The following is a 14,930-nucleotide window of genomic DNA, read 5'->3' as shown; positions in this document are numbered from 1 at the left end:
AAATATGTCGGTCGACCGAACCAGTCAAGCAATCAACATTTTGACATTAGCTCGGTCGACCGTACTGTACCAAGTTCTTATGACTTGGTCGACTGAACTCCCACCTAGTCAAGCTTTGATTGCTCGGTCAACCGATCAAATTTCAATGGGCAACGCCTTGGTCAACTGAACCCACACATGGGAAAATCCAACGTCCTAATCAATCAAGCTTCATAGTTCAAAATCACCTGGTTGACCGAACCGCGTGGAAAGGAAAAATCGTCTTAGAACCCTATTGCCCGAACAACCGAACTTCCAGTTCAAATTTTACTCGGTCGACCAAACTTGGACACTTGGTCAACCGAACCTCACCTTCGTTCAACCGGTGCTCTCGGGTTGCCATATTATTTTACCGCGGTTAAATTTTTAAAAAGAGTTAATTATGCTTAAATATTTTTTAACAATCCTAATAATACCCTACATGTCCTAAATGGTCATAATTTTCCCAACTTCTATATATAGGGGCTCATTTGCAAAAATTAAGAGAAGATTAGCAATATCATTAATGAAATATCCTCTCAAATTTGAAAATCTATTTTACCAAATACTATCCAAAATACTTCTCTACTTCATTTTCTTTGATCATCCAAGTCTAGAGAGAGTGTTTAGATTATTAGTGTTTTATCCTAAATAGTCGTATACTCTCATTGATGTTTGTATTGTTTGATTTTTATTAAGAGTTTGGCTAGGGTTCTTCCCACGGATTTAACTTGATAAATCTTGTGTTAGGAAAACTCTTTAACTTGAGGATCTTTGCATTGTCATTGTAAGTTTCCTTAAGTAATTATTTTTGTGTGCAAAATATTTTACAAAACTTGTTTTCAAACAACTCTTGTGCTTGATACAATTTGATAAAATATTTTTGAGTTCATTTGAATAATATTGCTAGCATCTTTGAAACACTAATCTGATATTGAGATGTCATATACTTTACTTTCAAAGATTAGCTTGCTTGAACACTCTTGTGCTTGAATGAGTATAATCATTATATTGAGTGTAGATTGCACATATACGCCACTGAGCTTACAGTTCTTATATATTTTTGTGTGGATTGATTATTACTTGCGCATATTGTAGTACATATCTGCTTAGTGTGAGAAGCATATTTTTGTGTATGCAAAAATTATATGACACATTTGTTGTATTCCACGCACGGGCCTGAAGAGGGAGACTAGCCCTATTGAATAGTCCCGAACTGGTTTAGACCAGGTTAGGAAAGTTAGGTGTGCCATCCTAGAAAAGCGTGTTGGTAGAGGTCAGCCCCTTTAATTGACCTAGTTGTAACCGGTGTCGCTCCACCCGTTAAGTGAGCATTAGTGGAATCCTCGGGCTTGCGAGCTAGAGGCCCTCGACGTAGGCACAGTTAGCCAAACCCCGATAACATATCGTGTGTGCACTTTATTTTATCGCAATTTATTTATTGCACATGTATGTTATTCTTCAATTGTCAGTGAATGCTATGTATGATTTAAATTACTGCATATTATATTTATCTGTGCACTTGGAATTGCATAGAAAGACCCTTAGTTGTGAAAAATTGCTAACATCTGGTTTAACCTAGAAATAAGTTTTTAAAAATTCCAATTCACCCCTCTCTTGGGAATACACCAATTCCAACATTATCCACAATTGAAGCTGAATACAAAAAAGGATATATCACTTTATGAGATCATGTTCAAAAAAGGATATATCACTTTAATTCATTAATACAAATAATCAATGGGTGAACATCTTTACAAAACCTCTCAATGAAGAAAGATTTATAACTATTAGAAGAGAACTGAAATTACTACACAATAGGGAAGTGGTTTAGGAAGAATTCAGAATAAGAAAAGAAGGAACTTTGAAAAATTTTCAGACTTCAGACAACTGAGCTTCGAAGCTCAGATGACTGAACCTGAACTTCAATCTTCTGAAGTGTTACTTCCTGTTCAGTTTCTTGTTCTAAAAATCTTTAGACGACTGAACCTGGACCCTATTCCATCTCTCATGTAAACATCATCCCTACAGATTCTAGGGTTTCCTACACTGTCACTTTTGTGTCTTCTTAATCTTCACCATGCCTCGTACAAAAGCAATGGCAAGCCGTGGAACTTCCTCGGGAAGGGGTGAGCAAAACATAGAGAGGTGGCTCGTTGCACCTCAAGCAAATCTACGATACCGTGCCTCTCTCCGTTCCACCGATCCCATTCTCGGTAAGGTCTTAGACACCTCCTTTTTCGATGAAGAATTTCCCGAAATCCTTCCATTGTTTAGGGAAATAGGCTGGTTCAATTTCATAATCCATCAAGGCAAAGGCTTGTTTCCAAATCTTATAAAAATCTTTTACTCCAACATGATTTATGGTCATGGGGTTTCATCCACCGAGGTTAAGGGGAAGAAAATTATTTTAACACCTGAGATCTTAGCCCCTGTTTTAAAAATCACTCCATGAGAGTTTGAAAGTATTAATTTCTCACAATCTTGGATTTTGGAAGAAGACTTCACCCCCGAAGCCTTTCTACCCTTGGTTCTGGAAAATCAACCAATGTACTTTGGACATCCTCCTTTGTACAAACAGTTGAACCTAAAAGCTCAAATCCTCCATAAAATCATTTCCTACAACATCATTCCAAAATCTAGTTCTTTTGATCATTTATCCTACATCGAGTGTGTTGTCCTTTGGTGTCTTCTCAAAGGCAAGAAACTAGATTTGGCTAATTTGATCATAAAGTGGATGTGGACCAAACTAGAATCATCTAGGGTCGTTCTTCCCTACGGAGGTGCCCTAAACCTCATTTTGACTCAGCTAAATCTCTCAACTCCTACTGAATTGTTCATCAAGCGCGCCCGTTACAATCTTTTCAATACCACTACCTTAAAACAAATGGGATATTAGAAAGGCGATCAAGGTTGGTACCTCAAAAGAGGAAGACCACAATGGGTACCTGCAGTAGCTCCTCCTCCTTCAGCACATGATTAGGGTCCTCCTACAGATGCACCTTCAAGGTTTCTTGCTTTTCAGAATGACTTCTCCTCTTTCAGTCGGGAGGTGAGGTCCGGACTTCGGAGCCTTCAAGAGAAGGTGTCCTCACTTGATCAACGCTTAATCCGGATTGAGGAACATCAGGCTAGTTCCTCCCGAGGTGGTGATCCCATGGACACCAGCTCAGCTCCTTGTAGTGATGATGAGGACTTTGAAGAAGGAAGTGATGATGAAGAGGAAAATAAGGAAGAAGAGGAAGGTTCTAAGGAAGAAGAAGAAGAAAATGAAGAAGAAAATGAAAATGCTGATAGTTAGACTTTTTGATGTATTAAGAAACTAAATATTAGACTTTCTAGTTGTATTAAGTATTTTAGAGGTAGAACAATTTGTTTTGTATGTTGCTTTGCTGATCTTTGTGTACGCTTGTAATGACTCTTTGCTAGAATGGTGATTTTTTGTTCTTTATCCCTTGTTTCTTTTTGAATAATGACAAAGGGGTAGAGAAATGTTAGCAAAAATGTATGCAAAGATAGATTGTAATAAGCTCATATGAATTGTGAACGACATATATAACTTTTGAGTATTTTGAAATGAATTGTAAGCTCATATGAATTATGAATGACATATATAATTTTTGAGTTTTTTGAGCAAATATAAACATTGTGCAATATGAATTACAAATATGAAATATGCATAGAAGTTGAAGCACACTACATATGCTACATTGAAATATATTGAAAAGTATGTGTTCATGTGACATACTTGTTTGGTGATCATTTGCTACTTTGAATTCATTTTCTACATTGAACTTTTTTTTATACTTGATATCATTACTTTTAAAAATTGTTAAAAGAATGTTTATCGTAAAGGGGAGCCTTTTCTAAGGAATCTTCATCATTGTTCCTTATTTGTCATCATCAAAAAGGAGGAGATTGTTGACCCAACATGGCTCTTTAATCTTGTTTTAATGATAACAAATGAAGGATAATTTAACATGTGTTGGTTAAGTGATGATGGTCAGGATTGATTATAAGACAAAGTTCAAAAGGAAAAGAAGGGAAAGCTCAAGGAATCAAAGATTCACATGTAGAGAGATGCAAAAGATAACTCAAAGCAACATCAACATGAGCAAAATATGTGGAAAGTTAAAGCTGACTCAAAGCTCAAGTCAAAAGGGACATAAAGCAAAATATCATGGAAGGCTTGAAGAATAGAGTTTTAGGCTTTAAGGATGATATTGTAAGTACTTCATGTTTGAATATCTTATGAAATATTTTGAAACTCTTCTAGGGTTAATTATGGACTTAGAGACCTTATTTTAAACCCTAGAAAATGTTTTATAAGATATAAAAGAAAGAGAGCAAAAAAAGGATTTTTGAAAACTAAAATGAAAAATCTAAATTTGGTCTGCTCAATCCAACCGACTAAGGTGTAGCCTCAGAAGACTAAAGATGTACCTCAGAAGCCTAAAGTTTTACTTTAGTCTACTAAAGAATTTCTTTAGAAGTCTAAAGAATTATTTTAGTCTACTAAAGATTTTTTTTAAAAGGAGTACAGAAAAGGCAGTACACCCTCAGAAGACTGAACCCTCAATTCGGTCATCTGATCTGGGACCTCAAAACACTATTAACGGCGAATTATTTTAAAAGTTTTTAAATTCAAATAAAGGTTTCTTGTGCCCCAAAATTAATGAAAACTTGGAAAATACTCCAAATAATCTTGGGCAACACAAAATTACTTTTAGAAGCCTATAAATACATGGTTTTGCAAATCAAATCATACCAATAATTGAAAAATCTGCTAAAAGCCATCTTAAAATCAAAGCTCTCTCTTGCTCAAATCTTTGCTCAACTGAATTGTTGTATCTATGAATTGCTCATGACCAAACTCTGAACGTGGTGAATTTTAACTTGAGATTCAATCTTATTTCAATTTGATATTTGAATATTGAAGTATCTAGTGTTTGAAATTGTATTAATCTGCTCTTCGTGAGAGTATTCTTGTATGCAAAATTATTCCTTGTTTCTTGTCGTTCTTGGATAATTCCAAGTTGTTGGATTGTTGACCAAGTCTAGGGTATCACTTGGAGAGTCATTGCTCTAGCCTAGTGAAGGAGTGGCTAAGTGTGGGGTATCACTTGTAACGGTTTGCTCCTCCTGAAAAAGAGTGGAATAGTGGAATCCTTTGGTGGTATTGGCCAAAGGCGAGGACGTAGGCTAGGGATAAGCTGAATATCGTAAAAATATCGGTGTCTTTCTTTCCCTACTCTTTATTTTTTGACATATATATACTTTTTTGTGTGTGAATACAAAGTGCAGGTAGTTGAAGTTAAAAACTGAGATTAACAAGAAGACTCCCAATAAAAGAAAGTACGTTTTGATTAAACGTTTGCGGAAACCTAAAAGGGAGTAAGTTGTTTAATCGTTTGTAGAAATCTTTGTTAAGAAAGTGCAAACAATTTCATTCAATACAAGGCTACAATCAAAAGATGAAATTACCAAAAGACTGCACACTCTATCTTGGTTTGGTATCGTTCGTTGTTTACTTTTAATTGTTGATTGGTTATTTGGTTGATTGAGTTTTGATTACTTGTGGTGTGTTTTTTGGTTTGTGGATTGAATAAGTAAATAAGCCTTTGCTGTGTGATTACAAGAAGTCAAGAATTCATATAAGGAATTAAAATAAAATTTTAATAACCCAATTCACCCCCCCTCCCCTCTCGGGACTACACCTCAACTTTCAATATGATATTCCAAACCAATAAAATCCCAATAAATTAGCAAATATCATATGAATTTTCCGAAATCAAACAGAAAAATATCATGAACACAAACTTTATATGTGAAACAATAACGAGATCGAAAGATGTTAATGGAAACAATCTTTATATTGAAAGGAAAATCATGATAATTTCAACCTTCCTTTGATACCACATGTAAGAATTTATTCTAATATTCTACTATTATTTGCTAAAAAAGGATGTTTAATTATCTTGATCTTCACATATATTACCTTAAGGAGAACTATGTTAATTTAGGTGTAATTCCAAGAGGGGGGGTGAATTGGATATTTTTAAAAACTTTTACTATTATTTACCACTTAATCTATATTTCTATACTTAACAAATTAATTGCAGGGGTTTAAAACTTATTTAAATTATTATGTCAGTGAATTCTTTTCATCCAATTGATTGTCAAGTGCGTGTGTGGTTATTCAACATACACATGCAAGATAAATAATGAAATGTGTTGCGGAAAATAAAAGGAGTAAAGGAAGAGAGAAGGCAAACACAGTTTTTATGAGGTTCGGCCAACCCGGCTTACGTCCTCGCCTTGAGCAACCCACTCAAGGATTCCACTAAATCTCTGCTCCTTTAACTAGGACGGAGCTTCCCTTACATCCGCTGCTTACAAGAGACACAGCTTCCTCCTCATTCGGTTCACAACCCGAGTCGTGATTACAATATAAAATTTCAAATCTGTAAAAACAACTCAAGATTTGCTTCTAACAACGCTAGTGAGTACAATTGAAATCCTAATACATATCCATATGATGAAACTTGAAGCTCAATATGTATATAACGATATAATCGTTATATAAATTATATGCTTCACACAACTTCCCTTTTATCAAATCTCCCAAAATAATGATATAAGTAAAATCTTTGGAGAAATTAGGATTCTAGTTCAACTTATTAGATGCACAAATATCAAATGTGATCTTATTAAAAGATTTGTCTTGAATATTATAAAGATATAAATCAATAAATTTTCTTCCAAGTATCCAAACACAATATGATCTTTTGTACTATGCAAATATAAATATATACGATATGATTTCCAAAGATCAAAAACCTAATATAATAGTTTTCAGAAAAATATCCTTCAATAATATATATAGTTATGAACTCCATCGATATTTAATCAAGTAGTTTTGTAATATCGAAAATATTGAGTCTTAACTGAATACACACTTGAATCAAAACCGTTTAACCAATGGCAAAAACTTTTTTCAAGTAGTGATCTTGTCAAAAACAATTTAATATAAGCACACTCAAGATCAATATCTCAACTAATATTCAATAATGGATTTTGAGATGAAAAACTCAGTGAGAATAAATATTAACAACCAAATCGATTGAGATGAAAAACTTTATGAGAATAAATAATAACAAGCAAATCGATTTACCAAACCTCAATACCAAAATGAAAGCACAACGATTGCTAGATTGCCTTTTGAAGATTAAGATAGGCTTAGCTCAGATTTGACGTATAAACTTTGAAATCTCAAGCAAAAACTTCAGCAATGTGTTCAAAGTTCTTCCAAGTTGTGCTAAACGTACAATATGCTCAATCGTATGCCAAAATTTGTTTCTCTTGGCGGCACTAGGGTTAAGATGTTGATTATATAGGTAACCTTGCCCTTAGGATGATTTCTAACCATTGGATCAACTTGATGTAGAAATAACTCGCGTGTTCTCTCATTAAAAAATCAAATTTTTTAATCTTCCCATAGGTTCAGATGACTGAGGATTAGAGCTCAGACGACTGAAGTTCATTAAAGCTTCGAAAAATTAACCTAAACATAGAGTTAGACGTCAGAAGTTTGGGTTCAGACTTCTGAAGTTGTAGGTTCAGACGACTAAAGTCAGGGTTCAGTCTTCTAGTGTGCTTCTGCATATTTCTGTGTTTCTCCAATAATTCTTCAGATCACTGAACTTAATCTTCAGTCTTCTGAAGAAATTCTTCAGACAATTGAGCTTAACTTCGATCTTCTGAAGTTGAATCTTCAGATTACTAGTCAGGGAGTTCGGTCTTCTGAACTGAACATTTTCTAGATTTTCCTTTTTATTTTCAAAAATCTATTTTTGCTCCCTTTCTTTGCTCTTTTATAAAATATTTTCCGGGGTTTTAAAAATTCTCTAAGTCCATAAATATCCTCTAAAGATGTTCATGAGATGCATGAGTCTTAAGGTCAGTCTAAGGTTTAATTTAAGCCTCAAATTAAATCATATGAAATATGTAAATACATTCAGTTCTAAATACTCATTCCCATGACGATCTTGAACTTGCTACTTGTATCTTCATTCTTCAACTCTTTTAGTTCCATGGATTGAGCCAAGACGTATATTCTTCAATCTTCATGGCTTCCATGACTTGCTAGCCTTCCGTGCATGCTAAATATTGTTCCTATTCACAATCCCAATGCACAGATCAAATACCAAGTGATTTTTCATTATCAAAACAGGATTAGACTTATAGAGTCAACAACCTCCCTTTTTTTGATGATGACAAATACACGAGCAAAAATATAAAATGGGTTATGTCTAACAAGGCTCCCCCTCAAATAATGCATCAAATATTCAGCAAGTGAAATAAGTTTATGCTCATACACAATTAGTTTTGCCAACCATTTTTGACTATTTTTGCTATAGCCTGATTCTTCTCCCTCTTTTGAAATCAACAAAAAAGTGTATAATAATACATGATTGAACATAACGTTATATTCTTCCCCTCCTTTAAGTCTTAAAGTTTAAAATTCATTCAACCATCAGATGTTAAAAATTGTACTGTGAAATGTGTCTCTCTGTGTTAATTCAATTTACTTCTCCCCCTTACTAATGCAGAAAGTTGTGTTGTTGAATGTAAATTGCAATGTGAACATACATAGTATGTGATACCCCATGGATGAAAGACTTAAAAAGATTAGATGTTACTACCCATATCAACAAGGTGCACCTTTCTTTTCGGGAGCTTTCCCATAAGAACTCCATAGTTAAGCGTGCTTGGCTTGGAGCAATCTTGGGATGGGTGAACACCTAGGAAGTTTTCTCAGGAAGTGTGTGAGTGAGGACAAAACATACTGAAAAGGACACGTGTTGGTTTGTGGAGCTAGTCATTAGTCTGATAAGGCCCGCCCCCTATTGTCTGGTCCAGGTGGAGGAGGAGAGACGCAATGCTCCCTGGCAGACCCAGGTTGGGGCGTTACAAATGGTATCAGAGCCAACACCCAGCTGGAAGTGTGATGAGATTCACATCGCCTGTGTTTGGAAATATGGCTTCACAACAAGGACGTTGCGTTCTATAAGTGGGGGAGAATGTGATACCTCATGGATGAAAGACTAAAAAGGATTAGATGTTACTATTCATATCAACAAGATGCACATTTCTTTTCAGGAGCTTTCTCATAAGAACTCCATAGTTAAGCGTGCTTGACTTAAAGCAATCTTGGGATGGGTGACCACCTGGGAAGTTTTCTCAAGAAATGTGTGAGTAAGGACAAAACACACTGAAAAGGACACGTGTTGGTTTGTGGGGATAGTCATTAGTCTGATAAGGCCCGCCCCCTGTTGTCTGGTCCAGGTGGAGGAGGAGAGACGCAGTGCTCCCTGGCAGACCCAGGTTGGGGCATTACAAATGGTATCAGTGCCAACACCCAGCTGGAAGTGTGATGAGATTCACATCGCCTGTGTTTGGAAATATGGGTTCGCAACGAGGACGTTGCATTCTGTAAGTGGGGGAGAATGTGGAGGAGGAGAGACGCAGTGCTCCCTGGCAGACCCAGGTTGGGGCATTACAAATGGTATCAGAGCCAACACCCAGCTGGAAGTGTGATGAGATTCACATCACCTGTGTTTGGAAATATGAGTTTGCAACGAGGACATTGCGTTCTATAAGTGGGGGAGAATGTGATACCTCATGGATGAAAGACTAAAAAGAATTCGATGTTACTACCCATATCAACAAGATGCACCTTTCTTTTCGGGAGCTTTCCCATAAGAACTTCATAGTTAAGCATGCTTGACTTGGAGCAATCTTGGGATGAGTGACCACCTGGGAAGTTTTCTCAGGAAGTGTGTGAGTGAGGACAAAACACATGAAAATGACACGTGTTGGTTTATGGGGCCAGTCATTAGTCTGATAAGGTCTGCTCCCTATTGTCTAGTCCAGGTAGAGGAGGAGAGACGCAGTACTCCCTGACAGACCCAGGTTGGGGCGTTACACAGTATGTCAAATTTCATATACATGGATAAGCAAACACAATTACTAAAGTTCAAATAATATGTGAGGATTAACGGGTGTAAGTCAATATGCACTTATCATGATAGGAGTTTACTACCCAATGTGAACAAATATGATACCAAATGGGGACAAATGAACCAAATTTGAAATTGTTAACCAGTTGTAAATATTAAGTGACATTGCTCCTCCTGAATTATGTCATCTAATATAGTTCTAGGCAACCTCGCGACTATGCATCAGGCCTAATTCACGCCTAATTTGGATAAACCTATCATCCACAAGTGGTTTCGTGAATAGGTCTGTTCATTGTTCATCCGTGCAAATAAACTCAAGTGTCACATCTCCTTTTTGCACATGATCACGAAGAAAATGATGTCTTATTTCTATATGTTTAGTTCATAAAGGTAGTATAGGATTCTTTGAGATGTTTATTGCACTCGTATTGTCACATCTTATAAGAATTGTGTCATAGCTTAATCCAAAATCTGTCAGTTGTTGCTTCATATATAGAGTTTGAGCACAACAACTTCCTGCCGCTATGTATTCTGCCTCAACTGTGGAAAGAGTAACTGAATTCTGCTTCTTGGAAAACCAAGAGACTAACGAATGTCCTAAGAAATGACATGTATCACTCGTGCTCTTCCTATCCACTTTGCTACCAGCAAAATCAGCATCTGAATACTTGATAATCTCAAAAGATGTATACTTAGGATACCATAACCCAAGTTCCACAATTCCTATCAGGTATCTAAGTATTCATTTGACAGCTAACAAATGTGACTCTTTTGGTGCAGCCTGAAATCTAGCGCACAAACATACGCTAAACATTATATCAAGTATGCTAGCAATCAGATAAACTAAGCTACCGATCATTCCACAATAAAGCTTGACATCTACTGGTATACCTTGTTCATCTTTGTCTAATTTCAAAGAAGAGCTCATAGGTGTTCCTAGTATTTTTCCATCTTCCATATTAAACTTTTTGAGCAGATCTCTAATGTACTTCGGTTGATTTATAAAGATTACATGTTTTGCTTGTTTGATCTGAAGTCCTAGGAAGAAATTGAGTTCACCCATCATGCTCATCTCAAATTCATTTTGCATAGTGCTAGTAAACTCATTGCACGAGTCTTTATTTGTAGCTCCAAATATGATATCATCTACATATACTTGAACTAGGAGCAAGTCATCTTTCTTAGACTTTATGAAAAGTGTTGTGTCTATCCCCCCTCTGATAAATCCATTGTCCAGTAGAAAGCCGTTAAGTCTCTCATACCAAGCTCTAGGAGCTTACTTAAACCGTAGAAGGTTTTTGTTAGTATATAAACGTGATTTGGATTCTTATGATTTTCAAAGCCTGGGGGTTGTTTTACATATACTTCTTCACTTATGTAGCCATTTAAAAATGCACTTTTGACATCCATTTGATATAGCTTGAAATCATTAAGAGCGGTATAGGCTAAAAGCATTCAAATGACTTCCATTCTAGCTACAAGTGCAAAGGTTTCTTCAAAATCTATTCCTTCTTCCTGGTTATATCCCTGTGCTACTAGTCTCGCCTTATTTCTAACAACTATCCCATGTTCATCTTTCTTGTTCTTATATTTCCATTTTGTTCCAATAATTTTCTTATCCTCAGGTCTAGGAACTAATGTTCATACTTTATTTCTCTCAAACTGATTTAACTCTTCTTGCATGGACATCACCCACGATTCATCCTCAATTGCTTCACTCACATTCCTAGGTTCTTATTGAGATAGAAAGGCAAAATGACTAATCATATTCCTAAGTGAGGATCATGTGGCTACTCCACATAATGGTTCACCTATTATTTGATTAATGGGATGATTCTTTATGTACTTCCATTCTCTAGATAGATCATTAACCTCATTTTCAATTTGATTAGTTTCAGCAGATGATTTCTTAATTTTATTTCTCTTTTCTGTATCATCTTTAATGGACAGTTTTTCTAATTCCTTATTTATCTTAATTTCATCTTCATCAGTCCTTCTAGAGAAGGGATTTGACTCATCGAACACTACATGAATGGATTCTATAATGGTTAATGTTCGTTTATTGTATACTCTGCAGACTTTACTATCTAAAGCATACCCTAGGAAGATACCTTCATCTGATTTCACATCAAATTTTCCTAAATGTTCATTGTCTCTAAGCACAAAACATTTACAGCCAAAGACATAAAAATATGATATGTTTGATCTATGGTCATTCCATAATTCGTACGGAGTCTTATTAAGAGAAGGTCTAATCAAAACTCTATTTAGAACATAGCAGGCAGTATTTACTGCCTCAACCCAGAAGTACTTAGGTAGATTATATTCGTTAAACATAGTTCTGATCATTTCTTGTATAGACATATTCTTCCTTTCAACTACACCATTCTGCTATGGTGTTCTAGGAGCCAAAAAATTATGAGCTATTCCTAATGAATTGCAGTAGTCTTCCATGCTTTGATTTTTAAATTTTCTACCCCTATCACTTCAGATTTTAGTGACAATATAACCGTTTTCATTTTGAATTTTCTTACACAGATTTATGAATTATTCACACGCTTCATCTTTGTGACCTAAAAAGAGTACCCATGTATATCTTGAATAATCATCAACTATGATGAATGCGTATGATTTTCCTCCTAAACTCTGAGTTGGGTTTGGACCAAATAAATCTAAGTGTAGCATTTGAAGTGACCTAGTAGTAGAGATTACTTTCTTCTTCTTAAAGCTCATTCTTATTTGTTTTCCTAGTTGGCATGCATCACAGATTTTATCTTTCACAAATTTAGTCTTAGGCAATCACTCAACTAATTCTTCCTTAACAAGTTTAGATATTAAGTCCATGTTTGTGTGTCCTAGTCTCCTATGCCAAATCCAACTAATCTCATTTATAACAGAAAAACAAGTAACATGTTGAGAAGCAAGATTATCAAGGCTAGTAGTGTATACATTTTCATGATGATCAGCAGTAAATAATATTTTGTTTTCAGATTTGTTCTCCACAGTGCATTTGTCATGTTCAAATGAGACTTTATAACCTTTATCACATAGTTGACTTATACTCAATAAGTTGTGTTTCAATCCATCAACTAACAACAAATTATCAATGACAAGTGAAGGTTCCTTACTAACTTTACCAACTTTAATGATTTTACCTTTAGAGTTATCCCCAAATGTAACGAATCTTTCATCTTTGGATATGATAGATGCGAATTTATCTTTATCTCCTATCATGTGTCACGAGCATCCACTATCCATATACCACTTGTCCTTTAAGGAGGACAATCTCAAGCACATCTACAAGACATAATCAGATAACTACTTTTGGTACCCAGATTTTATTGGGTCCATGAGAGTTAGTACTAGATTCTCCTTTGATTTTCCAGACTTCTTAATTTTGACATCTTTATTTTTTAAAGGACGGTCAAATTTTATGTGACCCAACCTCTTACATTTAAAACATGTAATATTTCTATGATAGTCTTTAGATGGAACATACGATTTTGACTCTCTTACAAAATATCTCATGTAAAGATGTTTCTGTTTTAGATTCTCTTTCCCATTAAAACCAAGACCTTTCTTCTCTAGGGAATTTCTTTGAGCTCCTAGGAGTTTTTAAAAATTATTTTGACCTTCAGTAAATTTACAAATAATCTTAGTTTTATCTTTCAAATTCTTTTCTAACTCCTAAATTTTCAAATCCTTATCTTTCATGAGAGATGCATGAGATTCATTTTTACGTTCAACTAACTTTGAAAATTCTTTCAATTTTAATTTCAAACCAAAATTTTTCTTATTCCTTTTCTCAAGCATTTTAAGGGTGTACAAATATTCCTGATGCAATTCATCATATGAAAGCATGCTATTTTCATTTTCAGAATCACTTGAATAATAAGTTGAAGCAGAACAAAAGGATTGTACCTCATGGTCATCGTGTTCCATTAGACATAGATTTGCCATCTCGTCATTACTGGATTCAGATTCTGAACTACTGGTACTATGCGTGTCCCAGCCCATCTTTAGAGCCTTCTTCTTCTTCTTTTTAGACACTTTCTTCAGCTGGGGACAATCTGGCTTGATGTGTCCAAATTCTCTATAGTTATAACACATGGGAGGATCATCTTTTTGCTTCCTTCTGCTTGACTCTCCCTTTTCTGCTTTTTAGCTCTTGAATTTTCTGGTGTATTTCTTGTTCTTTCTCATGAACTCTCCAAATTTCTTAATGAAGAGCGTCATGTTATCATCTGATTCTAAATCACTTCCCTCACTGAAGCAGTGAGACAATGCCTTAAGTGTTGTAGCTTTCTTTGATTTTATTTGCTCATTCTTCCTCTCATTTATTGCAAGCTCATATGTGATGAGCGATCCAATTAGTTCATCAATAGTCATCTCCTTGAGATTTCTCCCTTTTGCTATTGCAGTAGCTTTAGCTTCCCAAACTGGAGGTAGTCCCCTAAGTATTTTCCTGATCAACTCATAAGTAGGGTAAGATTTACCAAAAGCATTTAAAGAATTCGTGATGTGTGCGAATCTAGTGTACATGGATTGAATAGATTCATCAGCAATCATTTTAAATGTTTCATACTCACTAGTGAGCATGTCTATCCTACTATCTTTTACTTCCTTTGTACCGTCATATGTAACTTCTAATTTTTCCTAAATCTCTTTAGCATAGTTACATGCCATTGTTGGCTTAACAAGGTCTTTCAATCGGTTTTGGTGATAACAAACAAAGGATAATTTAACTTAGAAAGGTTGAGTTTTTGTGTTTCAGGAAATATGGATCAAGTATAGATTAAGTGAAGATTAAGTATGGATCAAGTGAAGATCAAGTATGGATCAAGTGAAGATCAAGTATGGATCAAGTGTGGGTCATCAAGGAAGATAAAC

The sequence above is a fragment of the Malania oleifera genome, chromosome 2, assembly GCF_029873635.1.
Source record: "Malania oleifera isolate guangnan ecotype guangnan chromosome 2, ASM2987363v1, whole genome shotgun sequence".
NCBI classification, from domain to species: domain Eukaryota; kingdom Viridiplantae; phylum Streptophyta; class Magnoliopsida; order Santalales; family Ximeniaceae; genus Malania; species Malania oleifera.
The sequence above is the reverse complement of the archived record's forward strand: the minus strand, read 5'-3'. Positions refer to the sequence as shown.